Raw genomic sequence first — 27,808 nt, 5'->3', positions numbered from 1 at the left:
GAGATAAGGAGGGCTGGAGGAGGTTATAGAGATAAGGAGGGCTGGAGGAGATTATAGAGATAAGGAGGGCTGGAGGAGTTATAGAGATAAGGAGGGCTGGAGGAGATTATAGAGATAAGGAGGGCTGGAGGAGATTATAGAGATAAGGAGGGCTGGAGGAGGTTATAGAGATAAGGAGGGCTGGAGGAGATTATAGAGATAAGGAGGGCTGGAGGAGATTATAGAGATAAGGAGGGCTGGAGGAGATTATAGAGATAAGGAGGGCTGGAGGAGTTATAGAGATAAGGAGGGCTGGAGGAGGTTATAGAGATAAGGAGGGCTGGAGGAGATTATAGAGATAAGGAGGGCTGGAGGAGATTATAGAGATAAGGAGGGCTGGAGGAGATTATAGAGATAAGGAGGGCTGGAGGAGATTATAGAGATAAGGAGGGCTGGAGGAGATTATAGAGATAAGGAGGGCTGGAGGAGGTTATAGAGATAAGGAGGGCTGGAGGAGATTATAGAGATAAGGAGGGCTGGAGGAGATTATAGAGATAAGGAGGGCTGGAGGAGATTATAGAGATAAGGAGGGCTGGAGGAGGTTATAGAGATAAGGAGGGCTGGAGGAGATTATAGAGATAAGGAGGGCTGGAGGAGGTTATAGAGATAAGGAGGGCTGGAGGAGATTATAGAGATAAGGAGGGCTGGAGGAGATTATAGAGATAAGGAGGGCTGGAGGAGATTATAGAGATAAGGAGGGCTGGAGGAGGTTATAGAGATAAGGAGGGCTGGAGGAGATTATAGAGATAAGGAGGGCTGGAGGAGATTATAGAGATAAGGAGGGCTGGAGGAGATTATAGAGATAAGGAGGGCTGGAGGAGTTATAGAGATAAGGAGGGCTGGAGGAGGTTATAGAGATAAGGAGGGCTGGAGGAGTTATAGAGATAAGGAGGGCTGGAGGAGATTATAGAGATAAGGAGGGCTGGAGGAGTTATAGAGATAAGGAGGGCTGGAGGAGATTATAGAGATAAGGAGGGCTGGAGGAGGTTATAGAGATAAGGAGGGCTGGAGGAGATTATAGAGATAAGGAGGGCTGGAGGAGATTATAGAGATAAGGAGGGCTGGAGGAGATTATAGAGATAAGGAGGGCTGGAGGAGATTATAGAGATAAGGAGGGCTGGAGGAGATTATAGAGATAAGGAGGGCTGGAGGAGGTTATAGAGATAAGGAGGGCTGGAGGAGATTATAGAGATAAGGAGGGCTGGAGGAGATTATAGAGATAAGGAGGGCTGGAGGAGATTATAGAGATAAGGAGGGCTGGAGGAGATTATAGAGATAAGGAGGGCTGGAGGAGATTATAGAGATAAGGAGGGCTGGAGGAGGTTATAGAGATAAGGAGGGCTGGAGGAGATTATAGAGATAAGGAGGGCTGGAGGAGATTATAGAGATAAGGAGGGCTGGAGGAGGTTATAGAGATAAGGAGGGCTGGAGGAGATTATAGAGATAAGGAGGGCTGGAGGAGATTATAGAGATAAGTAGGGCTGGTGGGGCTTATAGAGATATGGAGGGCTGGAGGAAGTTATAGAGATAAGGAGGGCTGGAGGGAGTTATAGAGATAAGGAGGGCTGGAGGAGATTATAGAGATAAGGCGGGCTGGAGGAGGTTATAGAAATAAGGAGGGCTGGAGGAGGTTATAGAGATAAGGAGGGCTGGAGGAGGTTATAGAGATAAGGAGGGCTGGAGGAGTTATAGAGATAAGGAGGGCTGGAGGAGGTTATAGAGATAAGGAGGGCTGGAGGATGTTATAGAGATAAGGAGGGCTGGAGGAGATTATAGAGATAAGGAGGGCTGGAGGAGGTTATAGAGATAAGGAGGGCTGGAGGAGATTATAGAGATAAGGAGGGCTGGAGGGAGTTATAGAGATAAGGAGGGCTGGAGGAGATTATAGAGATAAGGAGGGCTGGAGGAGATTATAGAGATAAGGAGGGCTGGAGGAGATTATAGAGAAAAGGAGGGCTGGAGGGGGTTATAGAGATAAGGAGGGCTGGAGGAGGTTATAGAGATAAGGAGGGCTGGAGGAGATTATAGAGATAAGGAGGGCTGGAGGAGATTATAGAGATAAGGAGGGCTGGAGGAGGTTATAGAGATAAGGAGGGCTGGAGGAGGTTATAGAGATAAGGAGGGCTGGAGGAGGTTATAGAGATAAGGAGGGCTGGAGGAGGATTATAGAGATAAGGAGGGCTGGAGGAGATTATAGAGATAAGGAGGGCTGGAGGGTGTTATAGAGATAAGGAGGGCTGGAGGAGGTTATAGAGATAAGGTGGGATTCAGGGGGTTATAGAGATAAGGAGGGCTGGAGGGGGTTATAGAGATAAGGAGGGCTGGAGGAGGTTATAGAGATAAGGAGGGCTGGAGGAGATTATAGAGATAAGGAGGGCTGGAGGAGGTTATAGAGATAAGGAGGGCTGGAGGAGATTATAGAGATAAGGAGGGCTGGAGGAGATTATAGAGATAAGGAGGGCTGGAGGAGATTATAGAGATAAGGAGGGCTGGAGGAGGTTATAGAGATAAGGAGGGCTGGAGGAGATTATAGAGATAAGGAGGGCTGGAGGAGTTATAGAGATAAGGAGGGCTGGAGGAGATTATAGAGATAAGGAGGGCTGGAGGAGGTTATAGAGATAAGGAGGGCTGGAGGAGATTATAGAGATAAGGAGGGCTGGAGGAGGTTATAGAGATAAGGAGGGCTGGAGGAGATTATAGAGATAAGGAGGGCTGGAGGAGATTATAGAGATAAGGAGGGCTGGAGGAGATTATAGAGATAAGGAGGGCTGGAGGGGGTTATAGAGATAAGGAGGGCTGGAGGAGGTTATAGAGATAAGGAGGGCTGGAGGAGATTATAGAGATAAGGAGGGCTGGAGGAGATTATAGAGATAAGGAGGGCTGGAGGAGATTATAGAGATAAGGAGGGCTGGAGGAGATTATAGAGATAAGGAGGGCTGGAGGAGATTATAGAGATAAGGAGGGCTGGAGGAGATTATAGAGATAAGGAGGGCTGGAGGAGATTATAGAGATAAGGAGGGCTGGAGGAGGTTATAGAGATAAGGAGGGCTGGAGGAGGTTATAGAGATAAGGAGGGCTGGAGGAGATTATAGAGATAAGGAGGGCTGGAGGAGGTTATAGAGATAAGGAGGGCTGGAGGAGGATTATAGAGATAAGGAGGGCTGGAGGAGATTATAGAGATAAGGAGGGCTGGAGGAGATTATAGAGATAAGGAGGGCTGGAGGAGATTATAGAGATAAGGAGGGCTGGAGGAGATTATAGAGATAAGGAGGGCTGGAGGGGGCTATAGAGATAAGGAGGGCTGGAGAAGATTATAGAGATAAGGAGGGCTGGAGGAGGTTATAGAGATAAGGAGGGCTGGAGGATGTTATAGAGATAAGGAGGGCTGGAGGAGATTATAGAGATAAGTAGGGCTGGAGGGGGTTATAGAGATATGGAGGGCTGGAGGAGGTGATAGAGATACGGAGGGCTGGAGGAGGTTATAGAGATAAGGAGGGCTGGAGGAGATTATAGAGATAAGGAGGGCTGGAGGAGATTATAGAGATAAGGAGGGCTGGAGGAGGTTATAGAGATAAGGAGGGCTGGAGGAGATTATAGAGATAAGGAGGGCTGGAGGAGTTATAGAGATAAGGAGGGCTGGAGGAGTTATAGAGATAAGGAGGGCTGGAGGAGGTTATAGAGATAAGGAGGGCTGGAGGGGATTATAGAGATAAGGAGGGCTGGAGGAGGTTATAGAGATAAGGAGGGCTGGAGGAGGTTATAGAGATAAGGAGGGCTGGAGGGGGTTATAGAGATAAGGAGGGCTGGAGGAGATTATAGAGATAAGGCGGGCTGGAGGAGGTTATAGAGATAAGGAGGGCTGGAGGAGATTATAGAGATAAGGAGGGCTGGAGGAGATTATAGAGATAAGGAGGGCTGGAGGGGGTTATAGAGATAAGGAGGGCTGGAGGAGATTATAGAGATAAGGAGGGCTGGAGGAGATTATAGAGATAAGGCGGGTTGGAGGAGGTTATAGAGATAAGGAGGGCTGGAGGAGATTATAGAGATAAGGAGGGCTGGAGGAGATTATAGAGATAAGGAGGGCTGGAGGGGGTTATAGAGATAAGGAGGGCTGGAGGAGATTATAGAGATAAGGAGGGCTGGAGGAGATTATAGAGATAAGGAGGGCTGGAGGAGATTATAGAGATAAGGAGGGCTGGAGGAGATTATAGAGATAAGGAGGGCTGGAGGAGGTTATAGAGATAAGGAGGGCTGGAGGAGATTATAGGGATAAGGAGTGCTGGAGGAGATTATAGAGATAAGGAGGGCTGGAGGAGATTATAGAGATAAGGAGGGCTGGAGGAGATTATAGAGATAAGGAGGGCTGGAGGAGTTATAGAGATAAGGAGGGCTGGAGGAGATTATAGAGATAAGGAGGGCTGGAGGAGATTATAGAGATAAGGAGGGCTGGAGGAGATTATAGAGATAAGGAGGGCTGGAGGAGATTATAGAGATAAGGAGGGCTGGAGGAGATTATAGAGATAAGGAGGGCTGGAGGAGATTATAGAGATAAGGAGGGCTGGAGGAGGATTATAGAGATAAGGAGGGCTGGAGGAGTTATAGAGATAAGGAGGGCTGGAGGAGGTTATAGAGATAAGGAGGGCTGGAGGAGATTATAGAGATAAGGAGGGCTGGAGGAGTTATAGAGATAAGGAGGGCTGGAGGAGATTATAGAGATAAGGAGGGCTGGAGGAGTTATAGAGATAAGGAGGGCTGGAGGAGATTATAGAGATAAGGAGGGCTGGAGGAGGTTATAGAGATAAGGAGGGCTGGAGGAGATTATAGAGATAAGGAGGGCTGGAGGAGGTTATAGAGATAAGGAGGGCTGGAGGAGATTATAGAGATAAGGAGGGCTGGAGGAGATTATAGAGATAAGGAGGGCTGGAGGAGATTATAGAGATAAGGAGGGCTGGAGGAGGTTATAGAGATAAGGAGGGCTGGAGGAGATTATAGAGATAAGGAGGGCTGGAGGAGTTATAGAGATAAGGAGGGCTGGAGGAGTTATAGAGATAAGGAGGGCTGGAGGAGATTATAGAGATAAGGAGGGCTGGAGGAGATTATAGAGATAAGGAGGGCTGGAGGAGATTATAGAGATAAGGAGGGCTGGAGGAGGTTATAGAGATAAGGAGGGCTGGAGGAGATTATAGAGATAAGGAGGGCTGGAGGAGATTATAGAGATAAGGAGGGCTGGAGGAGGTTATAGAGATAAGGAGGGCTGGAGGAGATTATAGAGATAAGGAGGGCTGGAGGAGATTATAGAGATAAGGAGGGCTGGAGGAGATTATAGAGATAAGGAGGGCTGGAGGAGATTATAGAGATAAGGAGGGCTGGAGGAGGTTATAGAGATAAGGAGGGCTGGAGGAGATTATAGAGATAAGGAGGGCTGGAGGAGGTTATAGAGATAAGGAGGGCTGGAGGAGATTATAGAGATAAGGAGGGCTGGAGGAGATTATAGAGATAAGGAGGGCTGGAGGAGATTATAGAGATAAGGAGGGCTGGAGGAGATTATAGAGATAAGGAGGGCTGGAGGAGGTTATAGAGATAAGGAGGGCTGGAGGAGGTTATAGAGATAAGGAGGGCTGGAGGAGTTATAGAGATAAGGAGGGCTGGAGGAGGTTATAGAGATAAGGAGGGCTGGAGGAGATTATAGAGATAAGGAGGGCTGGAGGAGGTTATAGAGATAAGGAGGGCTGGAGGAGGTTATAGAGATAAGGAGGGCTGGAGGAGGTTATAGAGATAAGGAGGGCTGGAGGAGGTTATAGAGATAAGGAGGGCTGGAGGAGATTATAGAGATAAGGAGGGCTGGAGGAGGTTATAGAGATAAGGAGGGCTGGAGGAGGTTATAGAGATAAGGAGGGCTGGAGGAGATTATAGAGATAAGGAGGGCTGGAGGAGATTATAGAGATAAGGAGGGCTGGAGGAGATTATAGAGATAAGGAGGGCTGGAGGAGATTATAGAGATAAGGAGGGCTGGAGGAGGTTATAGAGATAAGGAGGGCTGGAGGATGTTATAGAGATAAGGAGGGCTGGAGGAGGTTATAGAGATAAGGAGGGCTGGAGGAGATTATAGAGATAAGGAGGGCTGGAGGGGGTTATAGAGATAAGGAGGGCTGGAGGAGATTATAGAGATAAGGAGGGCTGGAGGAGATTATAGAGATAAGGAGGGCTGGAGGAGGTTATAGAGATAAGGAGGGCTGGAGGAGATTATAGAGATAAGGAGGGCTGGAGGAGATTATAGAGATAAGGTGGGCTGGAGGAGATAATAGAGATAAGGAGGGCTGGAGGAGATTATAGAGATAAGGAGGGCTGGATGAGATTATAGAGATAAGGAGGGCTGGAGGAGATTATAGAGATAAGGAGGGCTGGAGGAGGTTATAGAGATAAGGAGGGCTGGAGGAGATTATAGAGATAAGGAGGGCTGGAGGAGATTATAGAGATAAGGAGGGCTGGAGGAGATTATAGAGATAAGGAGGGCTGGAGGGGGTTATAGAGATAAGGAGGGCTGGAGGAGGTTATAGAGATAAGGAGGGCTGGAGGAGATTATAGAGATAAGGAGGGCTGGAGGAGATTATAGAGATAAGGAGGGCTGGAGGAGATTATAGAGATAAGGAGGGCTGGAGGAGGTTATAGAGATAAGGAGGGCTGGAGGAGATTATAGAGATAAGGAGGGCTGGAGGAGTTATAGAGATAAGGAGGGCTGGAGGAGGTTATAGAGATAAGGAGGGCTGGAGGAGATTATAGAGATAAGGAGGGCTGGAGGGGTTATAGAGATAAGGAGGGCTGGAGGAGGTTATAGAGATAAGGAGGGCTGGAGGAGATTATAGAGATAAGGAGGGCTGGAGGAGATTATAGAGATAAGGAGGGCTGGAGGAGGTTATAGAGATAAGGAGGGCTGGAGGAGGTTATAGAGATAAGGAGGGCTGGAGGAGATTATAGAGATAAGGAGGGCTGGAGGAGGTTATAGAGATAAGGAGGGCTGGAGGAGGTTATAGAGATAAGGAGGGCTGGAGGAGGTTATAGAGATAAGGAGGGCTGGAGGAGATTATAGAGATAAGGAGGGCTGGAGGAGGTTATAGAGATAAGGAGGGCTGGAGGAGATTATAGAGATAAGGAGGGCTGGAGGAGTTATAGAGATAAGGAGGGCTGGAGGAGGTTATAGAGATAAGGAGGGCTGGAGGAGGTTATAGAGATAAGGAGGGCTGGAGGAGGTTATAGAGATAAGGAGGGCTGGAGGAGGTTATAGAGATAAGGAGGGCTGGAGGAGATTATAGAGATAAGGAGGGCTGGAGGAGGTTATAGAGATAAGGAGGGCTGGAGGAGGTTATAGAGATAAGGAGGGCTGGAGGAGATTATAGAGATAAGGAGGGCTGGAGGAGATTATAGAGATAAGGAGGGCTGGAGGAGATTATAGAGATAAGGAGGGCTGGAGGAGATTATAGAGATAAGGAGGGCTGGAGGAGATTATAGAGATAAGGAGGGCTGGAGGAGATTATAGAGATAAGGAGGGCTGGAGGAGATTATAGAGATAAGGAGGGCTGGAGGAGTTATAGAGATAAGGAGGGCTGGAGGAGATTATAGAGATAAGGAGGGCTGGAGGAGATTATAGAGATAAGGAGGGCTGGAGGAGGTTATAGAGATAAGGAGGGCTGGAGGAGATTATCGAGATAAGGAGGGCTGGAGGGAGTTATAGAGATAAGGAGGGCTGGAGGAGGTTATAGAGATAAGGAGGGCTGGAGGAGTTATAGAGATAAGGAGGGCTGGAGGAGATTATAGAGATAAGGAGGGCTGGAGGTGGTTATAGAGATAAGGAGGGCTGGAGGAGGTTATAGAGATAAGGAGGGCTGGAGGAGATTATAGAGATAAGGAGGGCTGGAGGAGATTATAGAGATAAGGAGGGCTGGAGGAGATTATAGAGATAAGGAGGGCTGGAGGAGGTTATAGAGATAAGGAGGGCTGGAGGAGATTATAGAGATAAGGAGGGCTGGAGGAGATTATAGAGATAAGGAGGGCTGGAGGAGATTATAGAGATAAGGAGGGCTGCAGGAGAATATAGAGATAAGGAGGGCTGGAGGAGGTTATAGAGATAAGGAGGGCTGGAGGAGATTATAGAGATAAGGAGGGCTGGAGGGGGTTATAGAGATAAGGAGGGCTGGAGGGGGTTATAGAGATAAGGAGGGCTGGAGGAGATTATAGAGATAAGGAGGGCTGGAGGAGATTATAGAGATAAGGAGGGCTGGAGGAGATTATAGAGATAAGGAGGGCTGGAGGAGGTTATAGAGATAAGGAGGGCTGGAGGAGATTATAGAGATAAGGAGGGCTGGAGGAGGTTATAGAGATAAGGAGGGCTGGAGGAGGTTATAGAGATAAGGAGGGCTGGAGGAGATTATAGAGATAAGGAGGGCTGGAGGAGGTTATAGAGATAAGGAGGGCTGGAGGAGATTATAGAGATAAGGAGGGCTGGAGGAGATTATAGAGATAAGGAGGGCTGGAGGAGATTATAGAGATAAGGAGGGCTGGAGGAGATTATAGAGATAAGGAGGGCTGGAGGAGATTATAGAGATAAGGAGGGCTGGAGGAGGTTATAGAGATAAGGAGGGCTGGAGGAGATTATAGAGATAAGGAGGGCTGGAGGAGGTTATAGAGATAAGGAGGGCTGGAGGAGATTATAGAGATAAGGAGGGCTGGAGGAGATTATAGAGATAAGGAGGGCTGGAGGAGATTATAGAGATAAGGAGGGCTGGAGGAGTTATAGAGATAAGGAGGGCTGGAGGAGATTATAGAGATAAGGAGGGCTGGAGGAGGTTATAGAGATAAGGAGGGCTGGAGGAGATTATAGAGATAAGGAGGGCTGGAGGAGGTTATAGAGATAAGGAGGGCTGGAGGAGATTATAGAGATAAGGAGGGCTGGAGGAGATTATAGAGATAAGGAGGGCTGGAGGAGGTTATAGAGATAAGGAGGGCTGGAGGAGATTATAGAGATAAGGAGGGCTGGAGGAGGTTATAGAGATAAGGAGGGCTGGAGGAGGTTATAGAGATAAGGAGGGCTGGAGGAGGTTATAGAGATAAGGAGGGCTGGAGGAGGTTATAGAGATAAGGAGGGCTGGAGGAGGTTATAGAGATAAGGAGGGCTGGAGGAGGTTATAGAGATAAGGAGGGCTGGAGGAGTTATAGAGATAAGGAGGGCTGGAGGAGGTTATAGAGATATGGAGGGCTGGAGGAAGTTATAGAGATAAGGAGGGCTGGAGGGAGTTATAGAGATAAGGAGGGCTGGAGGAGGTTATAGAGATAAGGAGGGCTGGAGGAGGTTATAGAGATAAGGAGGGCTGGAGGAGGTTATAGAGATAAGGAGGGCTGGAGGAGGTTATAGAGATAAGGAGGGCTGGAGGAGGTTTTAGAGATAAGGAGGGCTGGAGGAGATTATAGAGATAAGGAGGGCTGGAGGAGGTTATAGAGATAAGGAGGGCTGGAGGAGATTATAGAGATAAGGAGGGCTGGAGGAGATTATAGAGATAAGGAGGGCTGGAGGAGATTATAGAGATAAGGAGGGCTGGAGGAGATTATAGAGATAAGGAGGGCTGGAGGAGATTATAGAGATAAGGAGGGCTGGAGGAGATTATAGAGGTAAGGCGGGCTGGAGGAGGTTATAGAGATAAGGAGGGCAGGAGGAGATTATAGAGATAAGGAGGGCTGGAGGAGATTATAGAGGTAAGGCGGGCTGGAGGAGGTTATAGAGATAAGGAGGGCAGGAGGAGATTATAGAGATAAGGAGGGCTGGAGGAGATTATAGAGATAAGGAGGGCTGGAGGGGGCTATAGAGATAAGGAGGGCTGGAGGAGGTTATAGAGATAAGGAGGGCTGGAGGAGATTATAGAGATAAGGAGGGCTGGAGGAGATTATAGAGATAAGGAGGGCTGGAGGAGATTATAGAGATAAGGAGGGCTGGAGGAGATTATAGAGATAAGGAGGGCTGGAGGAGATTATAGAGATAAGGAGGGCTGGAGGAGATTATAGAGATAAGGAGGGCTGGAGGAGATTATAGAGATAAGGAGGGCTGGAGGAGGTTATAGAGATAAGGAGGGCTGGAGGAGGTTATAGAGTTAAGGAGGGCTGGAGGAGGATTATAGAGATAAGGAGGGCTGGAGGAGATTATAGAGATAAGGAGGGCTGGAGGAGGTTATAGAGATAAGGAGGGCTGGAGGGGGTTATAGAGATAAGGAGGGCTGGAGGAGGTTATAGAGATAAGGAGGGCTGGAGGAGGTTATAGAGATAAGGAGGGCTGGAGGAGATTATAGAGATAAGGAGGGCTGGAGGAGATTATAGAGATAAGGAGGGCTGGAGGGGGTTATAGAGAAAAGGAGGGCTGGAGGAGATTATAGAGATAAGGAGGGCTGGAGGAGATTATAGAGATAAGGAGGGCTGGAGGAGATTATAGAGAAAAGGAGGACTGGAGCTATTTATAGAGTTAAGGAGGGCTGGAGGAGATTATAGAGATAAGGAGGGGTGGAGGAGGTTATAGAGATAAGGAGGGCTGGAGGAGGTTATAGAGATAAGGAGGGCTGGAGGATGTTATAGAGATAAGGAGGGCTGGAGGAGATTATAGAGATAAGGAGGGCTGGAGGAGTTATAGAGATAAGGAGGGCTGGAGGAGATTATAGAGATAAGGAGGCTGGAGGAGGTTATAGAGATAAGGAGGGCTGGAGGAGATTATAGAGATAAGGAGGGCTGGAGGAGATTATAGAGAAAAGGAGGGCTGGAGGGGGTTATAGAGATAAGGAGGGCTGGAGGAGATTATAGAGATAAGGAGGGCTGGAAGAGATTATAGAGATAAGTAGGGCTGGAGGAGATTATAGAGATAAGGAGGGCTGGAGGGAGTTATAGAGATAAGGAGGGCTGGAGGAGATTATAGAGATAAGGAGGGCTGGAGGAGATTATAGAGATAAGGAGGGCTGGAGGAGATTATAGAGATAAGGAGGGCTGGAGGAGATTATAGAGATAAGGAGGGCTGGAGGAGATTATAGAGATAAGGAGGGCTGGAGGAGATTATAGAGATAAGGAGGGCTGGAGGAGGATTAAAGAGATAAGGAGGGCTGGAGGAGGTTATAGAGATAAGGAGGGCTGGAGGGGGTTATAGAGATAAGGAGGGCTGGAGGAGATTATAGAGATAAGGAGGGCTGGAGGAGATTATAGAGATAAGGAGGGCTGGAGGAGGTTATAGAGATAAGGAGGGCTGGAGGAGATTATAGAGATAAGGAGGGCTGGAGGAGGTTATAGAGATAAGGAGGGCTGGAGGAGATTATAGAGATAAGGAGGGCTGGAGGAGATTATAGAGATAAGGAGGGCTGGAGGAGGTTATAGAGATAAGGAGGGCTGGAGGAGATTATAGAGATAAGGAGGGCTGGAGGAGTTATAGAGATAAGGAGGGCTGGAGGAGATTATAGAGATAAGGAGGGCTGGAGGAGATTATAGAGATAAGGAGGGCTGGAGGAGGTTATAGAGATAAGGAGGGCTGGAGGAGATTATAGAGATAAGGAGGGCTGGAGGGGGTTATAGAGATAAGGAGGGCTGGAGGAGGTTATAGAGATAAGGAGGGCTGGAGGAGGTTATAGAGATAAGGAGGGCTGGAGGAGGTTATAGAGATAAGGAGGGCTGGAGGGAGATTATAGAGATAAGGAGGGCTGGAGGAGGTTATAGAGATAAGGAGGGCTGGAGGAGGTTATAGAGATAAGGAGGGCTGGAGGAGGTTATAGAGATAAGGAGGGCTGGAGGAGGTTATAGAGATAAGGAGGGCTGGAGGAGATTATAGAGATAAGGAGGGCTGGAGGGGGTTATAGAGATAAGGAGGGCTGGAGGAGATTATAGAGATAAGGAGGGCTGGAGGAGATTATAGAGATAAGGAGGGCTGGAGGAGATTATAGAGATAAGGAGGGCTGGAGGAGATTATAGAGATAAGGAGGGCTGGAGGAGATTATAGAGATAAGGAGGGCTGGAGGAGGTTATAGAGATAAGGAGGGCTGGAGGAGATTATAGAGATAAGGAGGGCTGGAGGAGGTTATAGAGATAAGGAGGGCTGGAGGAGATTATAGAGATAAGGAGGGCTGGAGGAGGTTATAGAGATAAGGAGGGCTGGAGGAGGTTATAGAGATAAGGAGGGCTGGAGAGGTTTATAGAGATAAGGAGGGCTGGATGAGATTATAGAGATAAGGAGTTCTGGACGAGATTATAGAGATAAGGAGGGCTGGAGGAGATTATAGAGATAAGGAGGGCTGGAGGAGATTATAGAGATAAGGAGGGCTGGAGGAGATTATAGAGATAAGGAGGGCTGGAGGAGATTATAGAGATAAGGAGGGCTGGAGGAGGTTATAGAGATAAGGAGGGCTGGAGGAGATTATAGAGATAAGGAGGGCTGGAGGAGATTATAGAGATAAGGAGGGCTGGAGGAGATTATAGAGATAAGGAGGGCTGGAGGAGATTATAGAGATAAGGAGGGCTGGAGGAGATTATAGAGATAAGGAGGGCTGGAGGAGATTATAGAGATAAGGAGGGCTGGAGGAGATTATAGAGATAAGGAGGGCTGGAGGAGGTTATAGAGATAAGGAGGGCTGGAGGAGGTTATAGAGATAAGGAGGGCTGGAGGAGATTATAGAGATAAGGAGGGCTGGAGGAGGTTATAGAGATAAGGAGGGCTGGAGGAGATTATAGAGATAAGGAGGGCTGGAGGAGATTATAGAGATAAGGAGGGCTGGAGGAGGTTATAGAGATAAGGAGGGCTGGAGGAGATTATAGAGATAAGGAGGGCTGGAGGAGATTATAGAGATAAGGAGGGCTGGAGGAGATTATAGAGATAAGGAGGGCTGGAGGAGGATTATAGAGATAAGGAGGGCTGGAGGAGATTATAGAGATAAGGAGGGCTGGAGGAGATTATAGAGATAAGGAGGGCTGGAGGAGGTTATAGAGATAAGGAGGGCTGGAGGAGATTATAGAGATAAGGAGGGCTGGAGGAGATTATAGAGATAAGGAGGGCTGGAGGAGATTATAGAGATAAGGAGGGCTGGAGGAGATTATAGAGATAAGGAGGGCTGGAGGAGGTTATAGAGATAAGGAGGGCTGGAGGAGATTATAGAGATAAGGAGGGCTGGAGGAGGTTATAGAGATAAGGAGGGCTGGAGGAGTTATAGAGATAAGGAGGGCTGGAGGAGGTTATAGAGATAAGGAGGGCTGGAGGAGATTATAGAGATAAGGAGGGCTGGAGGAGGTTATAGAGATAAGGAGGGCTGGAGGAGGTTATAGAGATAAGGAGGGCTGGAGGAGGTTATAGAGATAAGGAGGGCTGGAGGAGATTATAGAGATAAGGAGGGCTGGAGGGGATTATAGAGATAAGGAGGGCTGGAGGAGATTATAGAGATAAGGAGGGCTGGAGGAGATAATAGAGATAAGGAGGGCTGGAGGATGTTATAGAGATAAGGAGGGCTGGAGGAGATTATAGAGATAAGGAGGGCTGGAGGGGGTTATAGAGATAAGGAGGGCTGGAGGAGATTATAGAGATAAGGAGGGCTGGAGGGGGTTATAGAGATAAGGAGGGCTGGAGGGGGTTATAGAGATAAGGAGGGCTGGAGGAGGTTACAGAGTTAAGGAGGGCTGGAGGAGGTTATAGAGATAAGGAGGGCTGGAGGAGATTATAGAGATAAGGAGGGCTGGAGGAGGTTATAGAGATAAGGAGGGCTGGAGGAGGTTATAGAGATAAGGAGGGCTGGAGGACGTTATAGAGATAAGGAGGGCTGGAGGAGGTTATAGAGATAAGGAGGGCTGGAGGGGTTATAGAGATAAGGTGGGATGGAGGGGGTTATAGAGATAAGGAGGGCTGGAGGGGGTTATAGAGATAAGGAGGGCTGGAGGAGGTTATAGAGATAAGGAGGGCTGGAGGAGGTTATAGAGATAAGGAGGGCTGGAGGAGATTATAGAGATAAGAAGGGCTGGAGGAGGTTATAGAGATAAGGAGGGCTGGAGGATGTTATAGAGATAAGGAGGGCTGGAGGAGGTTATAGAGATAAGGAGGGTTTGGAGGAGATTATAGAGATAAGGAGGGCTGGAGGAGGTTATAGAGATAAGGAGGGCTGGAGGAGGTTATAGAGATAAGGAGGGCTGGAGGAGATTATAGAGATAAGGAGGGCTGGAGGGAGTTATAGAGATAAGGAGGGCTGGAGGAGATTATAGAGATAAGGAGGGCTGGAGGAGATTATAGAGATAAGGAGGGCTGGAGGAGATTATAGAGAAAAGGAGGGCTGGAGGAGGTTATAGAGATAAGGAGGGCTGGAGGAGATTATAGAGATAAGGAGGGCTGGAGGAGATTATAGAGATAAGGAGGGCTGGAGGAGATTATAGAGAAAAGGAGGGCTGGAGGGGGTTATAGAGATAAGGAGGGCTGGAGGAGGTTATAGAGATAAGGAGGGCTGGAGGAGATTATAGAGATAAGGAGGGCTGGAGGAGGTTATAGAGATAAGGAGGGCTGGAGGAGATTATAGAGATAAGGAGGGCTGGAGGAGATTATAGAGATAAGGAGGGCTGGAGGAGATTATAGAGATAAGGCGGGCTGGAGGAGACTATAGAGATAAGGAGGGCTGGAGGAGATTATAGAGATAAGGAGGCTGGAGGAGATTATAGAGATAAGGCGTGCTGGAGGAGATTATAGAGATAAGGAGGGCTGGAGGAGATTATAGAGATAAGGAGGGCTGGAGGAGATTATAGAGATAAGGAGGGCTGGTGGGGGTTATAGAGATAAGTAGGGCTGGAGGAGATTATAGAGATAAGGAGGGCTGGAGGAGATTATAGAGATAAGGAGGGCTGGAGGAGATTATAGAGATAAGGAGGGCTGGAGGGGGTTATAGAGATAAGGAGGGCTGGAGGAGATTATAGAGATAAGGAGGGCTGGAGGAGATTATAGAGATAAGGAGGGCTGGAGGAGTTATAGAGATAAGGAGGGCTGGAGGAGATTATAGAGATAAGGAGGGCTGGAGGAGTTATAGAGATAAGGAGGGCTGGAGGAGATTATAGAGATAAGGAGGGCTGGAGGAGATTATAGAGATAAGGAGGGCTGGAGGAGGTTATAGAGATAAGGAGGGCTGGAGGAGGTTATAGAGATAAGGAGGGCTGGAGGACGTTATAGAGATAAGGAGGGCTGGAGGAGATTATAGAGATAAGGAGGGCTGGAGGGAGTTATAGAGATAAGGAGGGCTGGAGGAGATTATAGAGATAAGGAGGGCTGGAGGAGATTATAGAGATAAGGAGGGCTGGAGGGGGTTATAGAGATAAGGAGGGCTGGAGGAGGTTATAGAGATAAGGAGGGCTGGAGGAGGTTATAGAGATAAGGAGGGCTGGAGGAGGTTATAGAGATAAGGAGGGCTGGAGGAGGTTATAGAGATAAGGAGGGCTGGAGGAGGTTATAGAGATAAGGAGGGCTGGAGGAGGTTATAGAGATAAGGAGGGCTGGAGGAGATTATAGAGATAAGGAGGGCTGGAGGAGATTATAGAGATAAGGAGGGCTGGAGGGGGTTATAGAGATAAGGAGGGCTGGAGGAGGTTATAGAGATAAGGAGGGCTGGAGGGGGTTATAGAGATAAGGAGGGCTGGAGGAGATTATAGAGATAAGGAGGGCTGGAGGAGGTTATAGAGATAAGGAGGGCTGGAGGAGATTATAGAGATAAGGAGGGCTGGAGGGGGTTATAGAGATAAGGAGGGCTGGAGGGGGTTATAGAGATAAGGAGGGCTGGAGGAGGTTATAGAGATAAGGAGGGCTGGAGGAGATTATAGAGATAAGGAGGGCTGGAGGGGGTTATAGAGATAAGGAGGGCTGGAGGAGGTTATAGAGATAAGGAGGGCTGGAGGAGGTTATAGAGATAAGGAGGGCTGGAGGAGATTATAGAGATAAGGAGGGCTGGAGGAGATTATAGAGATAAGGAGGGCTGGAGGAGGTTATAGAGATAAGGAGGGCTGGAGGAGATTATAGAGATAAGGAGGGCTGGAGGAGATTATAGAGATAAGGAGGGCTGGAGGAGGTTATAGAGATAAGGAGGGCTGGAGGAGATTATAGAGATAAGGAGGGCTGGAGGAGATTATAGAGATAAGGAGGGCTGGAGGAGGTTATAGAGATAAGGAGGGCTGGAGGAGATTATAGAGATAAGGAGGGCTGGAGGAGATTATAGAGATAAGGAGGGCTGGAGGAGATTATAGAGATAAGGAGGGCTGGAGGAGGTTATAGAGATAAGGAGGGCTGGAGGAGATTATAGAGATAAGGAGGGCTGGAGGAGATTATAGAGATAAGGAGGGCTGGAGGGAGTTATAGAGATAAGGAGGGCTGGAGGAGGTTATAGAGATAAGGAGGGCTGGAGGAGATTATAGAGATAAGGAGGGCTGGAGGAGATTATAGAGATAAGGAGGGCTGGAGGAGATTATAGAGATAAGGAGGGCTGGAGGGTGTTATAGAGATAAGGAGGGCAGGAGAAGATTATAGAGATAAGGAGGGCTGGAGGAGGTTATAGAGATAAGGAGGGCTGGAGGATGTTATAGAGATAAGGAGGGCTGGAGGAGATTATAGAGATAAGTAGGGCTGGAGGGGGTTATAGAGATATGGAGGGCTGGAGGAGTTATAGAGATAAGGAGGGCTGGAGGAGTTATAGAGATAAGGAGGGCTGGAGGAGATTATAGAGATAAGGAGGGCTGGAGGAGGTTATAGAGATAAGGAGGGCTGGAGGAGGTTATAGAGATAAGGAGGGCTGGAGGAGGTTATAGAGATAAGGAGGGCTGGAGGAGGTTATAGAGATAAGGAGGGCTGGAGGGGTTATAGAGATAAGGAGGGCTGGAGGAGATTATAGAGATAAGGAGGGCTGGAGGGGATTATAGAGATAAGGAGGGCTGGAGGAGATTATAGAGATAAGGAGGGCTGGAGGAGGTTATAGAGATAAGGAGGGCTGGAGGGGGTTATAGAGATAAGGAGGGCTGGAGGAGATTATAGAGATAAGGAGGGCTGGAGGGGTTTATAGAGATAAGGAGGGCTGGAGGAGTTATAGAGATAAGGAGGGCTGGAGGGGTTATAGAGATAAGGAGGGCTGGAGGAGGTTATAGAGATAAGGAGGGCTGGAGGAGATTATAGAGATAAGGAGGGCTGGAGGAGGTTATAGAGATAAGGAGGGCTGGAGGAGATTATAGAGATAAGGAGGGCTGGAGGGGGTTATAGAGATAAGGAGGGCTGGAGGAGATTATAGAGATAAGGAGGGCTGGAGGAGATTATAGAGATAAGGAGGGCTGGAGGGGTTATAGAGATAAGGAGGGCTGGAGGAGATTATAGAGATAAGGAGGGCTGGAGGAGGTTATAGAGATAAGGAGGGCTGGAGGAGATTATAGAGATAAGGAGGGCTGGAGGAGATTATAGAGTTAAGGAGGGCTGGAGGAGATTATAGAGATAAGGAGGGCTGGAGGAGGTTATAGAGATAAGGAGGGCTGGAGGGGTTATAGAGATAAAGAGGGCTAGAGGAGATTATAGAGATAAGGAGGGCTGGAGGAGATTATAGAGTTAAGGAGGGCTGGAGGAGATTATAGAGATAAGGAGGGCTGGAGGGGTTATAGAGATAAGGAGGGCTGGAGGAGGTTATAGAGATAAGGAGGGCTGGAGGAGATTATAGAGATAAGGAGGGCTGGAGGAGATTATAGAGATAAGGAGGGCTGGAGGAGGTTATAGAGATAAGGAGGGCTGGAGGAGGTTATAGAGATAAGGAGGGCTGGAGGAGATTATAGAGATAAGGAGGCTGGAGGAGAGTTATAGAGATAAGGAGGGCTGGAGGAGATTATAGAGATAAGGAGGGCTGGAGGAGATTATAGAGATAAGGAGGGCTGGAGGAGTTATAGAGATAAGGAGGGCTGGAGGAGATTATAGAGATAAGGAGGGCTGGAGGGAGATTATAGAGATAAGGAGGGCTGGAGGAGATATAGAGATAAGGAGGGCTGGAGGAGGTTATAGAGATAAGGAGGGCTGGAGGAGATTATAGAGATAAGGAGGGCTGGAGGAGATTATAGAGATAAGGAGGGCTGGAGGAGGTTATAGAGATAAGGAGGGCTGGAGGAGTTATAGAGATAAGGAGGGCTGGAGGAGGTTATAGAGATAAGGAGGGCTGGAGGAGGTTATAGAGATAAGGAGGGCTGGAGGAGGTTATAGAGATAAGGAGGGCTGGAGGAGGTTATAGAGATAAGGAGGGCTGGAGGAGGTTATAGAGATAAGGAGGGCTGGAGGAGGTTATAGAGATAAGGAGGGCTGGAGGAGGTTATAGAGATAAGGAGGGCTGGAGGAGGTTATAGAGATAAGGAGGGCTGGAGGAGATTATAGAGATAAGGAGGGCTGGTGGGGGTTATAGAGATAAGGAGGGCTGGAGGAGGTTATAGAGATAAGGTGGGATGGAGGGGGTTATAGAGATAAGGAGGGCATGGAAGGGGTTTTAGAGATAAGGAGGGCTGGAGGAGGTTATAGAGATAAGGTGGGATGGAGGGGGTTATAGAGATAAGGAGGGCTGGAGGAGTTATAGAGATAAGGAGGGCTGGAGGAGGTTATAGAGATAAGGAGGGCTGGAGGAGGTTATAGAGATAAGGAGGGCTGGAGGAGGTTATAGAGATAAGGAGGGCTGGAGGGAGATTATAGAGATAAGGAGGGCTGGAGGAGGTTATAGAGATAAGGAGGGCTGGAGGGGCTTATAGAGATAAGGAGGGCTGGAGGGGGTTATAGAGATAAGGAGGGCTGGAGGAGATTATAGAGATAAGGAGGGCTGGAGGAGATTATAGAGAAAAAGAGGGCTGGAGGAGATTATAGAGATAAGGAGGGCTGGAGGAGATTATAGAGATAAGGAGGGCTGGAGGAGGTTATAGAGATAAGGAGGGCTGGAGGACGTTATAGAGATAAGGAGGGCTGGAGGAGATTATAGAGATAAGGAGGGCTGGAGGGAGTTATAGAGATAAGGAGGGCTGGAGGAGATTATAGAGATAAGGAGGGCTGGAGGAGATTATAGAGATAAGGAGGGCTGGAGGAGATTATAGAGATAAGGAGGGCTGGAGGAGGTTATAGAGATAAGGAGGGCTGGAGGAGATAATAGAGATAAGGAGGGCTGAGGAGATTATAGAGATAAGGAGGGCTGGAGGAAGTTATAGAGATAAGGAGGGCTGGAGGAGGTTATAGAGATAAGGAGGGCTGGAGGAGATTATCGAGAAAAGGATGGCTGGAAGGAGTTATAGAGATAAGGAGGGCTGGAGGAGATTATAGAGATAAGGAGGGCTGGAGGAGATTATAGAGATAAGGAGGGCTGGAGGAGATTATAGAGAAAAGGAGGGCTGGAGGGGGTTACAGAGATAAGGAGGGCTGGAGGAGATTATAGAGATAAGGAGGGCTGGAAGAGGTTATAGAGATAAGGAGGGCTGGAGGAGATTGTAGAGATAAGGAGGGCTGGAGGGGGTTATAGAGATAAGGAGGGCTGGAGGAGATTATAGAGATAAGGAGGGCTGGAGGAGGTTATAGAGATAAGGAGGGCTGGAGGAGGTTATAGAGATAAGGAGGGCTGGAGGAGATTATAGAGATAAGGAGGGCTGGAGGAGATTATAGAGATAAGGAGGGCTGGAGGAGGTTATAGAGATATGGAGGGCTGGAGGAGGTTATAGAGATAAGCAGGGCTGGAGGAGGTTATAGAGATAAGGAGGGCTGGAGGGGGTTATAGAGAAAAGGAGGGCTGGAGGAGGTAATAGAGATAAGGAGGGCTGGAGGAGGTTATAGAGATAAGGAGGGCTGGAGGAGGTTATAGAGATAAGGAGGGCTGGAGGAGGTTATAGAGATAAGGAGGGCTGGAGGAGGTTATAGAGATAAGGAGGGCTGGAGGAGGTTATAGAGATAAGGAGGGCTGGAGGGGGTTATAGAGAAAAGGAGGGCTGGAGGAGGTTATAGAGATAAGGAGGGCTGGAGGGGGTTATAGAGATAAGGAGGGCTGGAGGAGGTTATAGAGATAAGGAGGGCTGGAGGGGGTTATAGAGATAAGGAGGGCTGGAGGAGGTTATAGAGATAAGGAGGGCTGGAGGAGATTATAGAGATAAGGAGGGCTGGAGGATGTTATAGAGATAAGGAGGGCTGGAGGAGGTTATAGAGATAAGTAGGGCTGGAGGGGGTTATAGAGATAAGGAGGGCTGGAGGAAGTTATAGAGATAAGGAGGGCTGGAGGGAGTTATAGAGATAAGGAGGGCTGGAGGAGGTTATAGAGATAAGGAGGGCTGGAGGAGGTTATAGAGATAAGGAGGGCTGGAGGGGGTTATAGAGATAAGGAGGGCTGGAGGAGGTTATAGAGATAAGGAGGGCTGGAGGAGATTATAGAGATAAGGAGGGCTGGAGGAGGTTATAGAGATAAGGAGGGCTGGAGGAGGTTATAGAGATAAGGAGGGCTGGAGGAGATTATAGAGATAAGGAGGGCTGGAGGGGTTTATAGATATAAGGAGGGCTGGAGGAGATTATAGAGATAAGGAGGGCTGGAGGAGGTTATAGAGATAAGGAGGGCTGGAGGAGATTATAGAGATAAGGAGGGCTGGAGGAGATTATAGAGATAAGGAGGGCTGGAGGGAGTTATAGAGATAAGGAGGGCTGGAGGAGATTATAGAGATAAGGAGGGCTGGAGGAGATTATAGAGATAAGGAGGGCTGGAGGAGATTATAGAGATAAGGAGGGCTGGAGGAGATTATAGAGATAAGGAGGGCTGGAGGAGATTATAGAGATAAGGAGGGCTGGAGGGGGTTATAGAGATAAGGAGGGCTGGAGGAGATTATAGAGATAAGGAGGGCTGGAGGAGATTATAGAGATAAGGAGGGCTGGAGGAGATTATAGAGATAAGGAGGGCTGGAGGAGGTTATAGAGATAAGGAGGGCTGGAGGAGGTTATAGAGATAAGGAGGGCTGGAGGGGGTTATAGAGATAAGGAGGGCTGGAGGAGGTTATAGAGATAAGGAGGGCTGGAGGAGGTTATAGAGATAAGGAGGGCTGGAGGAGATTATAGAGATAAGGAGGGCTGGAGGAGGTTATAGAGATAAGGAGGGCTGGAGGAGATTATAGAGATAAGGAGGGCTGGAGGAGGTTATAGAGATAAGGAGGGCTGGAGGAGGTTATAGAGATAAGGAGGGCTGGAGGAGATTATAGAGATAAGGAGGGCTGGAGGAGATTATAGAGATAAGGAGGGCTGGAGGAGATTATAGAGATAAGGAGGGCTGGAGGAAGTTATAGAGATAAGGAGGGCTGGAGGAGGTTATAGAGATAAGGAGGGCTGGAGGAGATTATAGAGATAAGGAGGGCTGGAGGGGGTTATAGAGATAAGGAGGGCTGGAGGAGATTATAGAGATAAGGCGGGCTGGAGGAGGTTATAGAGATAAGGAGGGCTGGAGGAGATTATAGAGATAAGGAGGGCTGGAGGAGGTTATAGAGATAAGGAGGGCTGGAGGAGGTTATAGAGATAAGGAGGGCTGGAGGAGATTATAGAGATAAGGAGGGCTGGAGGGGGTTATAGAGATAAGGAGGGCTGGAGGAGATTATAGAGATAAGGAGGGCTGGAGGAGATTATAGAGATAAGGAGGGCTGGAGGGGGTTATAGAGATAAGGAGGGCTGGAGGAGATTATAGAGATAAGGAGGGCTGGAGGAGATTATAGAGATAAGGAGGGCTGGAGGAGATTATAGAGATAAGGAGGGCTGGAGGAGATTATAGAGATAAGGAGGGCTGGAGGAGGTTATAGAGATAAGGAGGGCTGGAGGAGGTTATAGAGATAAGGAGGGCTGGAGGAGGTTATAGAGATAAGGAGGGCTGGAGGAGTTATAGAGATAAGGAGGGCTGGAGGAGGTTATAGAGATAAGGAGGGCTGGAGGAGGTTATAGAGATAAGGAGGGCTGGAGGAGTTATAGAGATAAGGAGGGCTGGAGGAGTTATAGAGATAAGGAGGGCTGGAGGGGTTATAGAGATAAGGAGGGCTGGAGGGGTTATAGAGATAAGGAGTGCTGGAGGAGATTATAGAGATAAGGAGGGCTGGAGGAGATTATAGACATAAGGAGGGCTGGAGGAGGTTATAGAGATAAGGAGGGCTGGAGGAGATTATAGAGATAAGGAGGGCTGGAGGAGATTATAGACATTAGGAGGGCTGGAGGGGGTTATAGAGATAAGGAGGGCTGGAGGAGGTTATAGAGATAAGGAGGGCTGGAGGAGATTATAGAGATAAGGAGGGCTGGAGGAGGTTATAGAGATAAGGAGGGCTGGAGGGGGTTATAGAGATAAGGAGGGCTGGAGGAGGTTATAGAGATAAGGAGGGCTGGAGGAGGTTATAGAGATAAGGAGGGCTGGAGGAGGTTATAGAGATAAGGAGGGCTGGAGGAGGTTATAGAGATAAGGAGGGCTGGAGGAGATTATAGAGAAAAGGAGGGCTGGAGGGGGTTATAGAGATAAGGAGGGCTGGAGGGGGTTATAGAGATAAGGAGGGCTGGAGGAGATTATAGAGATAAGGAGGGCTGGAGGAGGTTATAGAGATAAGGAGGGCTGGAGGAGGTTATAGAGATAAGGAGGGCTGGAGGAGGTTATAGAGATAAGGAGGGCTGGAGGGGGTTATAGAGATAAGGAGGGCATGGAAGGGGTTATAGAGATAAGGAGGGCTGGAGGAGGTTATAGAGATAAGGAGGGCTGGAGGGGGTTATAGAGATAAGGAGGGCTGGAGGAGGTTATAGAGATAAGGAGGGCTGGAGGAGATTATAGAGATAAGGAGGGCTGGAGGAGATTATAGAGATAAGGAGGGCTGGAGGAGATTATAGAGATAAGGAGGGCTGGAGGAGTTATAGAGATAAGGAGGGCTGGAGGAGATTATAGAGATAAGGAGGGCTGGAGGAGTTTATAGAGATAAGGAGGGCTGGAGGAGGTTATAGAGATAAGGAGGGCTGGAGGAGATTATAGAGATAAGGAGGGCTGGAGGAGATTATAGAGATAAGGAGGGCTGGAGGAGATTATAGAGATAAGGAGGGCTGGAGGAGATTATAGAGATAAGGAGGGCTGGAGGAGATTATAGAGATAAGGAGGGCTGGAGGAGATTATAGAGATAAGGAGGGCTGGAGGAGATTATAGAGATAAGGAGGGCTGGAGGAGTTATAGAGATAAGGAGGGCTGGAGGAGATTATAGAGATAAGGAGGGCTGGAGGAGATTATAGAGATAAGGAGGGCTGGAGGAGATTATAGAGATAAGGAGGGCTGGAGGAGGTTATAGAGATAAGGAGGGCTGGAGGAGATTATAGAGATAAGGAGGGCTGGAGGGGGTTATAGAGATAAGGAGGGCTGGAGGAGATTATAGAGATAAGGAGGGCTGGAGGAGATTATAGAGATAAGGAGGGCTGGAGGAGATTATAGAGATAAGGAGGGCTGGAGGAGATTATAGAGATAAGGAGGGCTGGAGGAGATTATAGAGATAAGGAGGGCTGGAGGAGGATTATAGAGATAAGGAGGGCTGGAGGAGATTATAGAGATAAGGAGGGCTGGAGGAGATTATAGAGATAAGGAGGGCTGGAGGAGATTATAGAGATAAGGAGGGCTGGAGGAGATTATAGAGATAAGGAGGGCTGGAGGAGATTATAGAGATAAGGAGGGCTGGAGGAGATTATAGAGATAAGGAGGGCTGGAGGAGATTATAGAGATAAGGAGGGCTGGAGGAGATTATAGAGATAAGGAGGGCTGGAGGAGATTATAGAGATAAGGAGGGCTGGAGGAGATTATAGAGATAAGGAGGGCTGGAGGAGATTATAGAGATAAGGAGGGCTGGAGGAGGTTATAGAGATAAGGAGGGCTGGAGGAGATTATAGAGATAAGGAGGGCTGGAGGAGATTATAGAGATAAGGAGGGCTGGAGGAGGTTATAGAGATAAGGAGGGCTGGAGGAGATTATAGAGATAAGGAGGGCTGGAGGAGATTATAGAGATAAGGAGGGCTGGAGGAGGTTATAGAGATAAGGAGGGCTGGAGGAGATTATAGAGATAAGGAGGGCTGGAGGAGATTATAGAGATAAGGAGGGCTGGAGGAGTTATAGAGATAAGGAGGGCTGGAGGAGATTATAGAGATAAGGAGGGCTGGAGGAGGTTATAGAGATAAGGAGGGCTGGAGGAGGTTATAGAGATAAGGAGGGCTGGAGGAGGTTATAGAGATAAGGAGGGCTGGAGGAGTTATAGAGATAAGGAGGGCTGGAGGAGATTATAGAGATAAGGAGGGCTGGAGGAGGTTATAGAGATAAGGAGGGCTGGAGGGAGGTTATAGAGATAAGGAGGGCTGGAGGGCGTTATAGAGATAAGGAGGGCTGGAGGAGATTATAGAGATAAGGAGGGCTGGAGGAGGTTATAGAGATAAGGAGGGCTGGAGGAGTTTATAGAGATAAGGAGGGCTGGAGGAGATTATAGAGATAAGGAGGGCTGGAGGAGGTTATAGAGATAAGGAGGGCTGGAGGAGATTATAGAGATAAGGAGGGCTGGAGGAGATTATAGAGATAAGGAGGGCTGGAGGAGGTTATAGAGATAAGGAGGGCTGGAGGAGATTATAGAGATAAGGAGGGCTGGAGGAGATTATAGAGATAAGGAGGGCTGGAGGAGATTATAGAGATAAGGAGGGCTGGAGGAGATTATAGAGATAAGGAGGGCTGGAGGAGATTATAGAGATAAGGAGGGCTGGAGGAGGTTATAGAGATAAGGAGGGCTGGAGGAGATTATAGAGATAAGGAGGGCTGGAGGAGATTATAGAGATAAGGAGGGCTGGAGGAGATTATAGAGATAAGGAGGGCTGGAGGAGATTATAGAGATAAGGAGGGCTGGAGGAGATTATAGAGATAAGGAGGGCTGGAGGAGATTATAGAGATAAGGAGGGCTGGAGGAGATTATAGAGATAAGGAGGGCTGGAGGAGGTTATAGAGATAAGGAGGGCTGGAGGAGATTATAGAGATAAGGAGGGCTGGAGGAGATTATAGAGATAAGGAGGGCTGGAGGAGTTATAGAGATAAGGAGGGCTGGAGGAGATTATAGAGATAAGGAGGGCTGGAGGAGATTATAGAGATAAGGAGGGCTGGAGGAGGTTATAGAGATAAGGAGGGCTGGAGGAGGTTATAGAGATAAGGAGGGCTGGAGGAGATTATAGAGATAAGGAGGGCTGGAGGAGGTTATAGAGATAAGGAGGGCTGGAGGAGGTTATAGAGATAAGGAGGGCTGGAGGAGGTTATAGAGATAAGGAGGGCTGGAGGAGGTTATAGAGATAAGGAGGGCTGGAGGAGGTTATAGAGATAAGGAGGGCTGGAGGAGGTTATAGAGATAAGGAGTGCTGGAGGAGATTATAGAGATAAGGAGGGCTGGAGGAGATTATAGAGATAAGGAGGGCTGGAGGGGATTATAGAGATAAGGAGGGCTGGAGGAGATTATAGAGATAAGGAGGGCTGGAGGAGGTTATAGAGATAAGGAGGGCTGGAGGAGTTTATAGAGATAAGGAGGGCTGGAGGAGGTTATAGAGATAAGGAGGGCTGGAGGAGGTTATAGAGATAAGGAGGGCTGGAGGAGATTATAGAGATAAGGAGGGCTGGAGGAGTTATAGAGATAAGGAGGGCTGGAGGATGTTATAGAGTTAAGGAGGGCTGGAGGAGATTATAGAGATAAGGAGGGCTGGAGGAGATTATAGAGATAAGGAGGGCTGGAGGAGGTTATAGAGATAAGGAGGGCTGGAGGAGGTTATAGAGATAAGGAGGGCTGGAGGAGATTATAGAGATAAGGAGGGCTGGAGGAGATTATAGAGATAAGGAGGGCTGGAGGAGATTATAGAGATAAGGAGGGCTGGAGGAGTTATAGAGATAAGGAGGGCTGGAGGAGGTTATAGAGATAAGGAGGGCTGGAGGAGGTTATAGATATAAGGAGGGCTGGAGGAGATTATAGAGATAAGGAGGGCTGGAGGAGATTATAGAGATAAGGAGGGCTGGAGGAGATTATAGAGATAAGGAGGGCTGGAGGAGATTATAGAGATAAGGAGGGCTGGAGGAGGTTATAAAGATAAGGAGGGCTGGAGGAGATTATAGAGATAAGGAGGGAGGAGGAGATTATAGAGATAAGGAGGGCTGGAGGAGGTTATAGAGATAAGGAGGGCTGGAGGAGATTATAGAGATAAGGAGGGCTGGAGGAGGTTATAGAGATAAGGAGGGCTGGAGGAGATTATAGAGATAAGGAGGGCTGGAGGGGTTTATAGAGATAAGGAGGGCTGGAGGAGATTATAGAGATAAGGAGGGCTGGAGGAGGTTATAGAGATAAGGAGGGCTGGAGGAGATTATAGAGATAAGGAGGGCTGGAGGAGATTATAGAGATTAGGAGGGCTGGAGGAGGTTATAGAGATAAGGAGGGCTGGAGGGGGTTATAGAGATAAGGAGGGCTGGAGGGGGTTATAGAGTTAAGGAGGGCTGGAGGAGGTTACAGAGTTAAGGAGGGCTGGAGGAGGTTATAGAGATAAGGAGGGCTGGAGGAGATTATAGAGATAAGGAGGGCTGGAGGAGGTTATAGAGATAAGGAGGGCTGGAGGAGGTTATAGAGATAAGGAGGGCTGGAGGAGGTTATAGAGATAAGGAGGGCTGGAGGAGATTATAGAGATAAGGAGGGCTGGAGGGGTTTATAGAGATAAGGAGGGCTGGAGGAGGTTATAGAGATAAGGAGGGCTGGAGGAGATTATAGAGATAAGGAGGGCTGGAGGGGGTTATAGAGATAAGGAGGGCTGGAGGAGGTTATAGAGATAAGGAGGGCTGGAGGAGGATTATAGAGATAAGGAGGGCTGGAGGAGGTTATAGAGATAAGGAGGGCTGGAGGAGGTTATAGAGATAAGGAGGGCTGGAGGAGATTATAGAGATAAGGAGGGCTGGAGGAGATTATAGAGATAAGGAGGGCTGGAGGAGGTTATAGAGATAAGGAGGGCTGGAGGAGATTATAGAGATAAGGAGGGCTGGAGGAGATTATAGACATTAGGAGGGCTGGAGAGGTTTATAGAGATAAGGAGGGCTGGAGGAGGTTATAGAGATAAGGAGGGCTGGAGGAGATTATAGAGATAAGGAGGGCTGGAGGAGATTATAGAGATAAGGAGGGCTGGAGGAGATTATAGAGATAAGGAGGGCTGGAGGAGATTATAGAGATAAGGAGGGCTGGAGGAGCTTATAGAGATAAGGAGGGCTGGAGGGGGTTATAGAGATAAGGAGGGCTGGAGGAGATTATAGAGATAAGGAGGGCTGGAGGAGGTTATAGAGATAAGGAGGGCTGGAGAAGATTATAGAGATAAGGAGGGCTGGAGGAGGTTATAGAGATAAGGAGGGCTGGAGGAGATTATAGAGATAAGAGGGCTGGAGGAGATTATAGAGATAAGGAGGGCTGGAGGAGATTATAGAGATAAGGAGGGCTGGAGGAGATTATAGAGATAAGGAGGGCTGGAGGAGATTATAGAGATAAGGAGGGCTGGAGGAGATTATAGAGATAAGGAGGGCTGGAGGAGATTATAGAGATAAGGAGGGCTGGAGGAGATTATAGAGATAAGGAGGGCTGGAGGAGATTATAGAGATAAGGAGGGCTGGAGGAGGTTATAGAGATAAGGAGGGCTGGAGGAGGTTATAGAGATAAGGAGGGCTGGAGGAGGTTATAGAGATAAGGAGGGCTGGAG

This window comes from Carcharodon carcharias, chromosome 13 (assembly GCF_017639515.1).
Source record: "Carcharodon carcharias isolate sCarCar2 chromosome 13, sCarCar2.pri, whole genome shotgun sequence".
NCBI classification, from domain to species: Eukaryota; Metazoa; Chordata; class Chondrichthyes; order Lamniformes; family Lamnidae; genus Carcharodon; species Carcharodon carcharias.
Note: the sequence above shows the minus strand (reverse complement) of the source record.